Below are 11,417 nucleotides of genomic sequence, written 5' to 3' on the forward strand. Positions count from 1 at the left end.
AAATCAAAGTATGAGATACACAGCACTATTCAGAAGAAGGAGGAAGAGGACAAGGAGATGAGGGGAGGAATGAAGAAAGAAGAATAAAAGAAATAAGGAAGGAAGAAAGTATAAAAGAAGGAAGAGAAGGAGTGAGGAAGGAAAGATGGGAGGGAGAGAGAAAGAGAGAGAAAGAAGTAAAGAAAGAAACCTGGACACTGAGAAACATTTATGGTCTTGTCCGGAAACTTCCTAGGAAGGTTGTTTTATTATAATTTATTATAATAAGGAATAAGTGAAATCATTGGTACACCTCTTTAGGATAAAAGAGAGGGGAGGGACGCCTGGGTGGCTCAGTTGGTTAACTTCTGCCTTGGGCTCAGTTCATGATCCCCGGGTTCTGGGATCGAGTCCTGCATCAGGCTCCTTGCTGAGCAGGGAGCCTGTGTCTGTGCTCGCTCTTTCTCTCTCTGTCTCTCTCTCTCTTTCCCTCTGACAAATAAATAATAGATAATAAAATCTTTAAAAGGAGAGAGAGAGGGGTGATAATACAGTATAGCTGATAGGGAAATTACGCTAAAGCAATTTGCTGAAAAATATAACAACTTCCGTGCACCTGAGTATTTTAAATTAGGGAGAGCGAAAGAGGCAAAAATCAAATACGAGTCACCAGCACCACAGAGTTACACAACTATATTACTACTCACTTGAACTAAATCATTTGACTAAGGGTCATTTGGCTCTTTTACGTATTGGCCTATTGAACTCATGGTTCATAAACACAAACTCATGACAGAAACAGCAAATCACTGTGGAGATGCCTGCAAACTGTGTTTACAAATTTTTACAATGACTTTCTTATCTTTTGTGCCTTTCTGGCTGAAAATAAATTTGGTAATGTGAATGTTGCTTGAATTAATAAATTAAATGTATTTTTCTGAAATGTTCATTTTTTTCTCTTTCTATAGGAATCAAATACTTTCTATATGTCTATAGCTTCAAAACTATCACAGGTTAAATTACCACTTTTTCCAGATTTTCTACATTTTAACGACTTTCTGAAAACCCCTACATAGAGTAGATGGATATAATGAATAGGTCAACATCTGAGTTTGTATTGTTAGGACTCACCAACACTCAGGAACTTGAGATTTTCTTTTTTTTCATATTTTTGTTGGCCTATGCAGTGACTGTGGCAGGAAACCTTCTCATCATGGTCACCGTAACCTTTGACTCACTTCTGTACTCCACACCAATGTACTTCCTCCTTGGAAATCTCTCCTTCCTGGATATGTCGATTTCCACAATCACAACCCCTAAGATGGTCACAGATTTCCTCAGGGAGAATAAAACTATTTCTTTGTGGGGCTGTATGGCTCAGATGTTCTTCCTCCACCTTTTAGGTGGCAGTGAGATGACTCTTCTCATAGTCATAGCTGTTGATTGGTACATTGCAATATGCAAACCTCTTCATTACACATCCATCATGAATCGCCAGGTCCTCGTGGGCTCTGTGCTGCTATCATGGGCTGTTGGTTTTGTGCATACCATGAGCCAGATGGTTTTTACTATCACCTTACCTTTCTGTGGCCCCAATAGAGTGGACAATATTTTTTGTGACCTTCCTCTAGTTCTAAAACTTGCCTGCATGGAGACCTATGTTCTGGAGTTACTGGTAACTGCTGACAGTGGCCTGCTGTCTTTCATCTGCTTCATACTCTTGCTCATTTCCTACACTGTCATTCTGGTAAGTGTCCGACGTCAATCCTCTGGTGGACTCTCCAAGGCTCTGTCCACACTGTCTGCTCACATTAGTGTGGTCACCCTGTTCTTTGGACCATGCATCTTCATTTATGCTTGGCCATTCAGTAGCTTTTCAGTGGATAAATTTCTTTCTGTGTTTTACTCGTTATCACACCCTTACTGAACCCCATTATTTACAGTCTAAGGAACCAGGAAATGAAAGCAGCCATGAATAGACTGAGGACCCAACACATCAGATCCAGACAGACCTTCTAGGCAACAATCATAATGATGAAGCTTTTTAGTGTAAAATCTACGTACAATACATCTCAGAATAAGTTGATATTAATTCATTTTGTTTGTAGATTTTTTTAAATATTCATAATACATATTGAAATTGTCAAATGTTCCATCATTACACTTCTATAACATGTTCGGTTTTATTGGAGAATAATTATTTTAATTGAAATTCGATTCAGTCAGGGTTAATACTTTTTAATGTAATAAAGAAGTAAATAGAAAAAAAACTGACTCACTAACTATAGTTGGAAACCAAGAAATGCCCAAGACTAAATATCAGTAAATAAAGAGGAATCAAAAAGGAATTTATTTATCTATTTTTAATTCAGAATTAGGGAACTTTCAACTAAATTCTCTAGTTGACTAAATGTGCATATAATTATATGAACTCTTGTAAACTCCTAAACACACACACATAAACTCACAGTTCTGTGGATCCTAATACATGTAAGAATTATCTTTTAACAAGGCAAACGGGCCAGTTTCTGTGAGTAGATAGATCTAAGTATCATTTACTCACAAAAAAACACATATTTCTTTCTTTAAAAAATAGAAATTCCACCTGACATATATGCTACACTCAGCTCATTCTACTTCACTCTTTCCTTCATGTTCGTATACGTATTTGTTCTCATGTATCTCTCAAGGATCAAGTAAGAGCATTACTATTATGTTGATTCCCATGGACAAGGGAAAATGAAGAAGCGCCTACATATTCCAGGCAATCACATCACAACAAAACAGGAAGTATTCAAGCTGCCTACCTTGTATAAAGTGTATTCAATTAAAATGTTTCATCTGTGGTTCATGGGTATTAGAATAAAAAGACATTGTATGGCCTCTTTGATGTGCCTTCTTCTCTCCCACACACTCAGGAACATTTTTGCAGGCTTTTATCCAGTACTTGTTCATCACTGCCTCTTATATGTGTAATATACTAATTATAGACTAAAAGGTGCTTTAAAGATGTATTCTTAGCCATATGTGCATGACATATTTTAGACTCAAATTTTATTTTAAAAAACACATTGAAGAGGATAGGAACTGGGTCCCTAAGGATCATTGGGCATATATATATTTGTATCTATTTCTTATGAATTAATTCAATCATAAAATTAAGTGTAGACATTGATATAACATGTACCTTTACCAAATTTCTAACATTTTGCCACATTTATTTCAGATTCTTTTACTACAAAAATGTATTATAAGAGATAATAAAGACTCCCAAGCAACCATTTACATCTAGTTATTTTATTGTAGCAAAGAACATCACTGTCAACTCCATTATTATTCCTTTGTTTTTAAGAATTATTTCCCTCATTTTTCATATATTGCATATAAAAACATTTTGCATGTTTTTAACTTGATATAAATGGAATCTATATAAATATTATTATTCTAAAATTTATTTTTTTACTCAGTTTAATGTTTTAATGACTTACCTATTTAAATATATGCTTCTCTGGTTCATTTTTTATTGTGGTTAAAACCATATAACATTTTAAACATTTTTAAGTATACAGTAGTGTTAACTATGTGCACCTTGCTGTGCAACAGATTTCTAGAATTTTTCATCTTGCAAAACTAAAATTCTAACCTCATTTACAAAAAACTCCCCTTTCCACCTCTTATTAGCTCCTGGCAATCACCATTCCACCTTCTAAGACTTCGACTACTTGAGATTTATATAACTGAATCATGCAGTATTTGTCACTTTGTGACTGGCTTATTTCACTTAGCATAATGTCTTCAAATTTTAACCATACAGTAGCCTGTGACAGGATTTTTTCTTTTTTAAGGCTGAATACTAGTCCATGTTAGGTATATACCACATTTTCTTTATTCATTCATCCACTGATGGACATTTAGGTTGCTTCCTCCTCTTAGCTATTGTGAATAATGCTGCAATGAACATAAGTGTGTAAACATGTCTTCAAGAGCCTGTTTTCAATTCTTTTAAATATACCCAGAAGTCAGATTGGTGTAGCATATGGGAATTCTGTTTTTAATTTTTTGAGGAACCTCCATAGATTTCCAGAGCAGCTGCACCATTTACATTCCTACTAACGGAGCAAAAGTTTCCAATTCTTCCACATCTCCACATCCCTGCCAGCACCCATTATTTTCTGAATTCTTAGTTTTTGTTTTTGTTTTGATAGTGGCCACCCTAACACGTGTCGTTTTGATTTGCATTTCCCTGATAATGAGTGATGTTGGGCATTTTTTCATATGCTTGTGGGCTATTTGTGTATTTTTCTTGGATAAATGTCTATTCAAGTCCTTTGCCCATTAAACTGTTTGGTTTTTGTTGTTAAATTGTAGAAGTTCTTTATAGATTCTGGATATTAACTCTTTGTATTATAATTTATTTGAATATAGTTGACACACAATGTTACATTAGTGTCAGGCATACAATGTAGTGATTCAACAAGTCTATACATATATATGCTATGCTCACCACAAGTATAGTTGCCATCTGTCACCATATGGTACTATCACAACATCATTGACTATATTCCTTATGCTGTACCTTCCATCCTTGTGACTTATTCATTCCATAACTGAAGGCCTGTATCTCTCACTCCCCTTTGCCCACTTTGCCCAACCTCCATTTATCCTTCCCTCTGGCAAACATTGGTTTGTTCTCTGTATTTATAGGCCTGATTCTGCTTTTTGTTTATTTATTCATTTATTTTTCAATATTAACTGTTCAACAAATGTATGATTTGCAAATATTTTCTTCCATTCTATAGCTTGCCTTTTCACTATATTATATGAATTGAAAATATCTTTGCTCTTATAGATTATAAAACTTTGTGCTGTTTATAAATACACAAAATTTAAAATAGTTACATTTAATTATCTTTCCCTTTAGGTTTGTGATTTTGTCTCTTATGTAATACACCTTTACAACTGATTGTCCAAAATATTCTGTCTTCTCTTTTTTATAATTTTAAACTTTTTCTTTTATCGCATTTAGTTATTTAATCCAACTGGAAGTTAAATTTTGTATTGGTATCTGATAGGAATCTAATTTATTTTTATATGGACATAAACAGCCATCCAAATACCATCTACTGAAAAGCTTTTCCCTACTGATTGAAATGTCACCTTTGCCATATATCAAGAATCCCCCATTATATGCTTGGGTCTGTTTCTGGCCTCTGTCAATACTTTCATTGGTTATTTACACTACACTATCTTAAACATAGTTGTTATTTGTCATAGTGAATCTGCAGTCTCAAATGCTCTACTTTAAGTATATCCCAGTTCTTGTCAATTAACTCTTCCAGATGATTTTAAGATAAGTTGTCAAATTCTACAAAAACAATTTTAGAACAGCAATTGAAATCAGAATTTACAGATTAATTTATAAATAAAATAATTCATCAATGCAGCATATCTTTTTATTTTGTTACATTTTATTTTATAATATTTAGTGATATTTTAGTAGGTTGTATTGCTTTTGGCTAAAACCACCAGTACAATGCTGAAGGGAAGGCATTTTCCCCCCTGAATTTATAAGTGTTTGCTTCTAAAATAATATCATTTAAAATTAAGATATGTTTCTTTTATTAATTTCTAATCTTTTTAAATTTGTAAGTGCTGAATTTATAAAAAGTTTATGCACACTTTAAGATAATTGTATCTTTTTTCATTTAATCTGTTATACTAGCGGATTAACTTAATATTGTCAACATTTCCTTGAATTTGTAGTTTAAACTCCAGTTTGTAATAATACGGTTTTTCTTTTGCCTTTCATCTTTCCAGGTTTAATTTACTAGTTGTTTTCCTTTTGGTTTGTTTTAGAGTTGTTCTTTCTACAACTTTCTCTCTTTTTCTATTGTCAAAACAGTTTAAAATGCAGTAATGACAGCTTATTTTTAAAAGTTGAGTATAAGCCCCTCCACCTATCACCATCTTTTCTACACTGAAGCTTGCTCACTTTTCAGGGAAAGCTTCAGCAGCATCTTCTGAGAGAAGCCTTCCCTAACCCTCCAAACTGGACTAGGACTCTGTGTTGTATTATTCCAAAGCAGCCTAGCGTGCTGTTTTGTAGTGGTTGTCAGACCATAATATTTTAATCAAATGCTTGCATCAATCTATATTTCCCATTAGGACATAAAGAAATCATGAAGTCAAGGACCATGTCTATCTTATTCACTGGAATATCCCTAGTGGCTGTCTGCCATAAAGCAGTTACTTACTAAACACTGCGTGACCGACTGACTGATTAGATTGCAGGCATCGCTGACATAACTTGTCAGCTACATAAGCTCATTCTTCTTTGTAATTTTTAAGAGAAATTATTAGCTGAACATTTGAGAGACCCTCTTCTTCATGACAGGCCTTAATTAATTGCTTCTTTATATCATGCAGGCAAGAAAAGATTTAGAACACCAGACAACATTTATCAGTCATTTTCCCCCTACTTTTTCTGTTGTAACCGTTTTGTAGCATTGAGATAAAAACAATGCTTCAGTTTGTTGTACATTAGAGTGTATTTATTTTCATCTCTAAATTAATTCTTGACTGCAATTCTTTCATTCTAAATGTATTTATTTCCCTTTAAATATGTCAATTTCTTTATGAAATAGGAACTGTTATTTTATGAATCTAGGTGCTTTAATTTACAAAAATGCCATTCTATTTTATTTTCCTCTGAATACAATTCATATAATTTTATATAAAGAGAGCTCATTACTTCAAAGCACTGCTATTATTCAACAGTACGAATAAACTTACTTTACTTCCTATTCACCAAATGACGGACAGCTAAACTGCTTATGATTTCTTATTTCCATAAATGATTTCATTATTAATATTTGTCCAATAGCCCTATGTAGGGCCATGGCAATGAGCAGCACCATCTCCGATCCACCCAGGACATGAAGGACAAATATCTGGATGACACATCCCTGAAAGGATATGGTTTTGTGCCCTGAGTGCAGATCAGATATCATCTTGGGAACCATTAAGGTAGAAAGACACAAATCAATAAATGAGAGATTGGCTAAAAAGAAGTACATGGAGGAGTGTAAGTAAGGGTCAAAGGTCACTGTGAACACCACAAGGAGGTTTCCCAAAACAATTGTTACATAAAACACTGTAGAGAAAACAAGGAGAAAGTGCTGCGCTGGTCTATAGGTAGAAAGTCCCAAGAATACAAATTGAGACACTTCAGAGTAATTTGCTTCATACATTGGCTTTGCCTGGTGAACCTAAAAGACCAAACCAAAATAATGAAGAAAGAATTTATCAAAAATTATTATTTAAAAACACAGATTTGAGCTTTCATTAAGTCTGATTTTAAGAAGAAATCTTCAGTAACAGCCATAAGGTGTTTTCTTTAAATCATCATTTTTTAAAAAAAAAATTAAACATTAACTTTTTAAAAAGCATTCATATATTAATTTATCCATTCAGCTAATATACATAAAGAGAATAAGGTAATAATCCTACTGAGGATCTACCATCTGCCTGGTACTGTGTCAAGTTTTGAGGTAAAACACTGATCTTGACTTCAGGAGGTTTACAGGCTAATGGTGGATCTAGACATTAAACAGCTTTATACAAATAGAACTCTGATAATAGATTTACAGGAAATGAACAGAGTACCATCAGAACTATGTGACTCATTCAAGTGGTGATTGTTCGAATATGCTTAACAAGGACTTACTACTGAAAAGTAGAGTCCAGACTATGGAAACATCATGTGTAAAGATCATGAGACAGAAAGGTTAGCAGGGCAAGAGGATGAACAATTAAAATCAGGCTGGAGTAATAGGCCAGCCAGGATGCAAGCTTGTATCCGTGAATTGACCTTTGCCTTACATCCTAAGAGCAACAGAAAATTATTGGGGATTTTAAGGAGTTGCTTGCTATATTTCTGCTGTCAAGCAGTCACCAAAGCTTCGATGTAAAGAACTGAATGAAAAGCCTAAGTAAACTTAGTGACCTCTCAGATTACTGAAGAATCATATATCAGTATGGACAAGGTTAATTATTCAATCAACAGTGTTGGCACAAGGAGATGAAATTTGAAAAAATGTAGTTCTTTGACTTTCAACATGAACTCAAGGAAATTTTCAATGGATATTTAAATGTCAAGAAAAAAACAAAAGAAATATATAAATACTTAGACATTAAGAAGGAAAATGCATTTTTTTTTTAGAGGGAGGGAGGAGGGGCAGACAGAGAGGGAAGAAGAGAATCTTAAGCAGGCTTTAGGCCCAGTGTGGAGCCCAATGCAGGACTAGATCTCACAACCCTGAGACCATGACCTGAGCTGAAATCAAGAGTCGTACACTTAACTGACTGAGCCACACAGGCACCCCTGGAAAATTCTTTCTTAACATTCTTCATTAACAAAACAAAGAGGAAATAGCTGACAGTAACCAAGACATTAAAATCAAAATCATATCATACATAGCTATACATAGATAGAGAAAGATAGTGTACATAGATATGCATATTGATATTTTCATATGAAGATGGAAACACTATAAAAATAAAAGTACAAAAACTGTGGAAAATATCAGACAGATGATTAGCATTTTTAATATGAAATTAATTCTTCCAAATACATTTCAAAAATGTAATATACCAATTCAAAAATGAATAAAACATGAAAACTATTAACCAAAACAAAATGTCTATTAATCATAATCATGAAAATAAAATACTCAGTAATCAATTAAATATAAATAAGATTATGCCAGAGTGCCATTTTGTTCTAACACATTGTCTAAGTTTTTAAAATATTGATGATTTATCATGGATGAGGCTGTGAGGAATCAGATACAGTCATTAATAGTGCTTTCTATTATTTAGAATTTAATTTTTCCACATTTAACCACCTAGATTTAATATATCCACATTTCGCTTTATAAATTATGGATTTTGTGTTATTCTTTAAACTTTCTCTAAATAACGATTAGCCACCAACTACATTTTAAATGCATTTCTTGCATTTGTGGTTACATAACTGCATATATTTGGCAAGTCATTGAATTGTATATCTAAAAATTAGTGAATTTTATTCTGTGTAAATTATACAGCAATAAAAGTGATTTTAAAATGTAAAAAAAAGATTAAAAATAGAAATACCATATGATCCAACAATTCCAGTACTGGGTATTTACCCAAAGAAAACAAAAACATCTATTCGAAAAGATATCTGCACTCCTATGTTTACTGCAGCATTATTTACAAGCTATGGAAGCAGCCTAAGTGTCCACTGATAGATGAATGGATGCAGAGACATTGTGTGTGTGTATTCGATTATATGGGTTATATATTTATTAGAATATATGGACTATTACTGGAATATGGAATACTACTCAACCATAATAAAGAATAAGATCTTGCCTTTTGTGACTACTTTGATGTTGTGCTAAGTGAAATGAGTCAAGACAGAGAAAGCCAAACACCAAGTGGTTTCACTTACATGTGAAATCCAAAAAGCAAGACAAACAACAATTAAAAAAACAGAAAAAGACTCATAAACACAGAGAAGAAACTAATGGTTACCAGAGGGGAGGAGGTGGTAGGATGGGCAGAGTACGTGAAGGGGATTAAGAGGTACAATCTTCCTGTTCTAAAATAAGTAACTCATTAGAATGAAAATACAGCATAGGGAATATAGTCAATAATATTATAATAACATTTGGTGACAGATGTAACTGCATTTATCATGGGGAGCACTGTGTAATGTATAGAATTGGTGAATCATTATACTGTACACCTGAAACTAGTATAGTATTGTATGTCAACAATACTTCAATAAAACAAGCTGCAGAATTCTTTAAAATAACAATAATACATACCAAAAAAGGTTAATTTTCCTTAATTTATTTTTTATAATATTTTTTATTATATTATGTTAGTCACCATACAGTACATCCCTAGTTTTTTATGTAAAGTTCCATGATTCATTACTTGCGTACAACACCCAGTGCACCATAGGCTGGTGATGGGTATTAATTTTCCTTAATTTATGACCAAGAATCTCACTTCAAGAAAATTTGCTTACTGTTATAATAGATAAATTAAAAAAAAGTTATAGGGCTACCTATTAGCACCATAGTTATTTAAAAAATATATGCAAGTAATGAATCATGGAACTTTACATCAAAAACTAGGGATGTACTGTATGGTGACTAACATAATATAATAAAAAAATTATTTATAAAAAACTTCAAAAAAAATTAAAAACATCAGAATAAATTTACAATTAATAAAAACAAAAAATATATATGCAAATATACATATGCATATGTATGTGGTTATGCATGCAAGCATATAGATATATACATACATATATGATTACATGAAGATATACGCATATATACATTTATTCATATACATAGATAATGCCACGTCAAAACAATACATAAAACAGCTTGAAGAGGCTTCTACTGGCCAAAGTGGGGACAATTTGAACATCAAATGGTTAATGACATTTTATTTTGAAAAACTGAGTAAGAATAAAATCTATTTGTCCACATTGAGATTAAAAATCAAATATAAATACACCATTGGCAGGAGTATGGGTGCACAACTGTAGACCGATTTTTTTAAAGAACAATATAGGAAAAAATGGATTATGCTCTATTTATCAGTGCTGAACTGAGTGTGTAAGTGATCCTTGACTTCTCTCAGAAGGCACATGACTTAATCTATGTGGGATCACTTCCTGTAAATGTTCTGTAATTAAATCATGAAAGCCACATACTTGCTCAAAAAAAAAAAAAAAAAGAAAAAAGAAATAACCTAAATGTCCACAATAGAGAATTAAACTATTAATAGTAATTCCACCTGAGGAGGCATTCAATTTTTTATATTGAAATCAAAGTCCATACTATGAAAGATATGAATAATTTTCATTAAATAAAAATAAATGGTTATAAAATAGAATGAATAGGAAACCCTAATCCCTAACCCTAATCCTTCGGAGAAGTCTCTGAACAGCAGGATACCAGGCACCTATCCTAACCCTAACCCTAGATCTGAGAAAAAAAATTAATAGGAAACCCATTTTTTTTAAAGATTTTATTTATTAACAGAGAGAGAGACAGCCAGCGAGAGAGGGAACACAAGCAGGGGGAGTGGGAGAGGAAGAAGCAGGCTTCCAGCAGAGGAGCCCGATGTGGGGCTTGATGCCAGACCGCTGGGATCACGCCCTGAGCCGAAGGCAGACGCTTAATGACTGAGCCACCCAGGCGCCCCAGAAACCCATTTTTAAAACTTATATATCTATGGAAAAAATAGAAATATGTTTATCTTTTTTTTATTTTTTTATTTTTTAAAGATTTTATTTATTTATTTGACAGAGATAGAGACAGCCAGTGAGAGAGGGAACACAAGCAGGGGGAGTGGGAGAGGAAGAA

The 11,417-nt window shown here is 33.2% G+C and overlaps 1 pseudogene; it reads left to right on the forward strand.

Annotated features, from left to right (window-relative positions):
* Positions 1 to 1,060: 1,060 nt before the first annotated feature.
* Positions 1,061 to 1,998, forward strand: LOC123783531 (olfactory receptor 4L1-like; annotated as a pseudogene).
* Positions 1,999 to 11,417: the final 9,419 nt, after the last annotated feature.

This window comes from Ursus americanus, chromosome 9 (genome assembly GCF_024610735.1).
Source record: "Ursus americanus isolate L20-20 chromosome 9, mUrsAme1.1.p, whole genome shotgun sequence".
NCBI classification, from domain to species: domain Eukaryota; kingdom Metazoa; phylum Chordata; class Mammalia; order Carnivora; family Ursidae; genus Ursus; species Ursus americanus.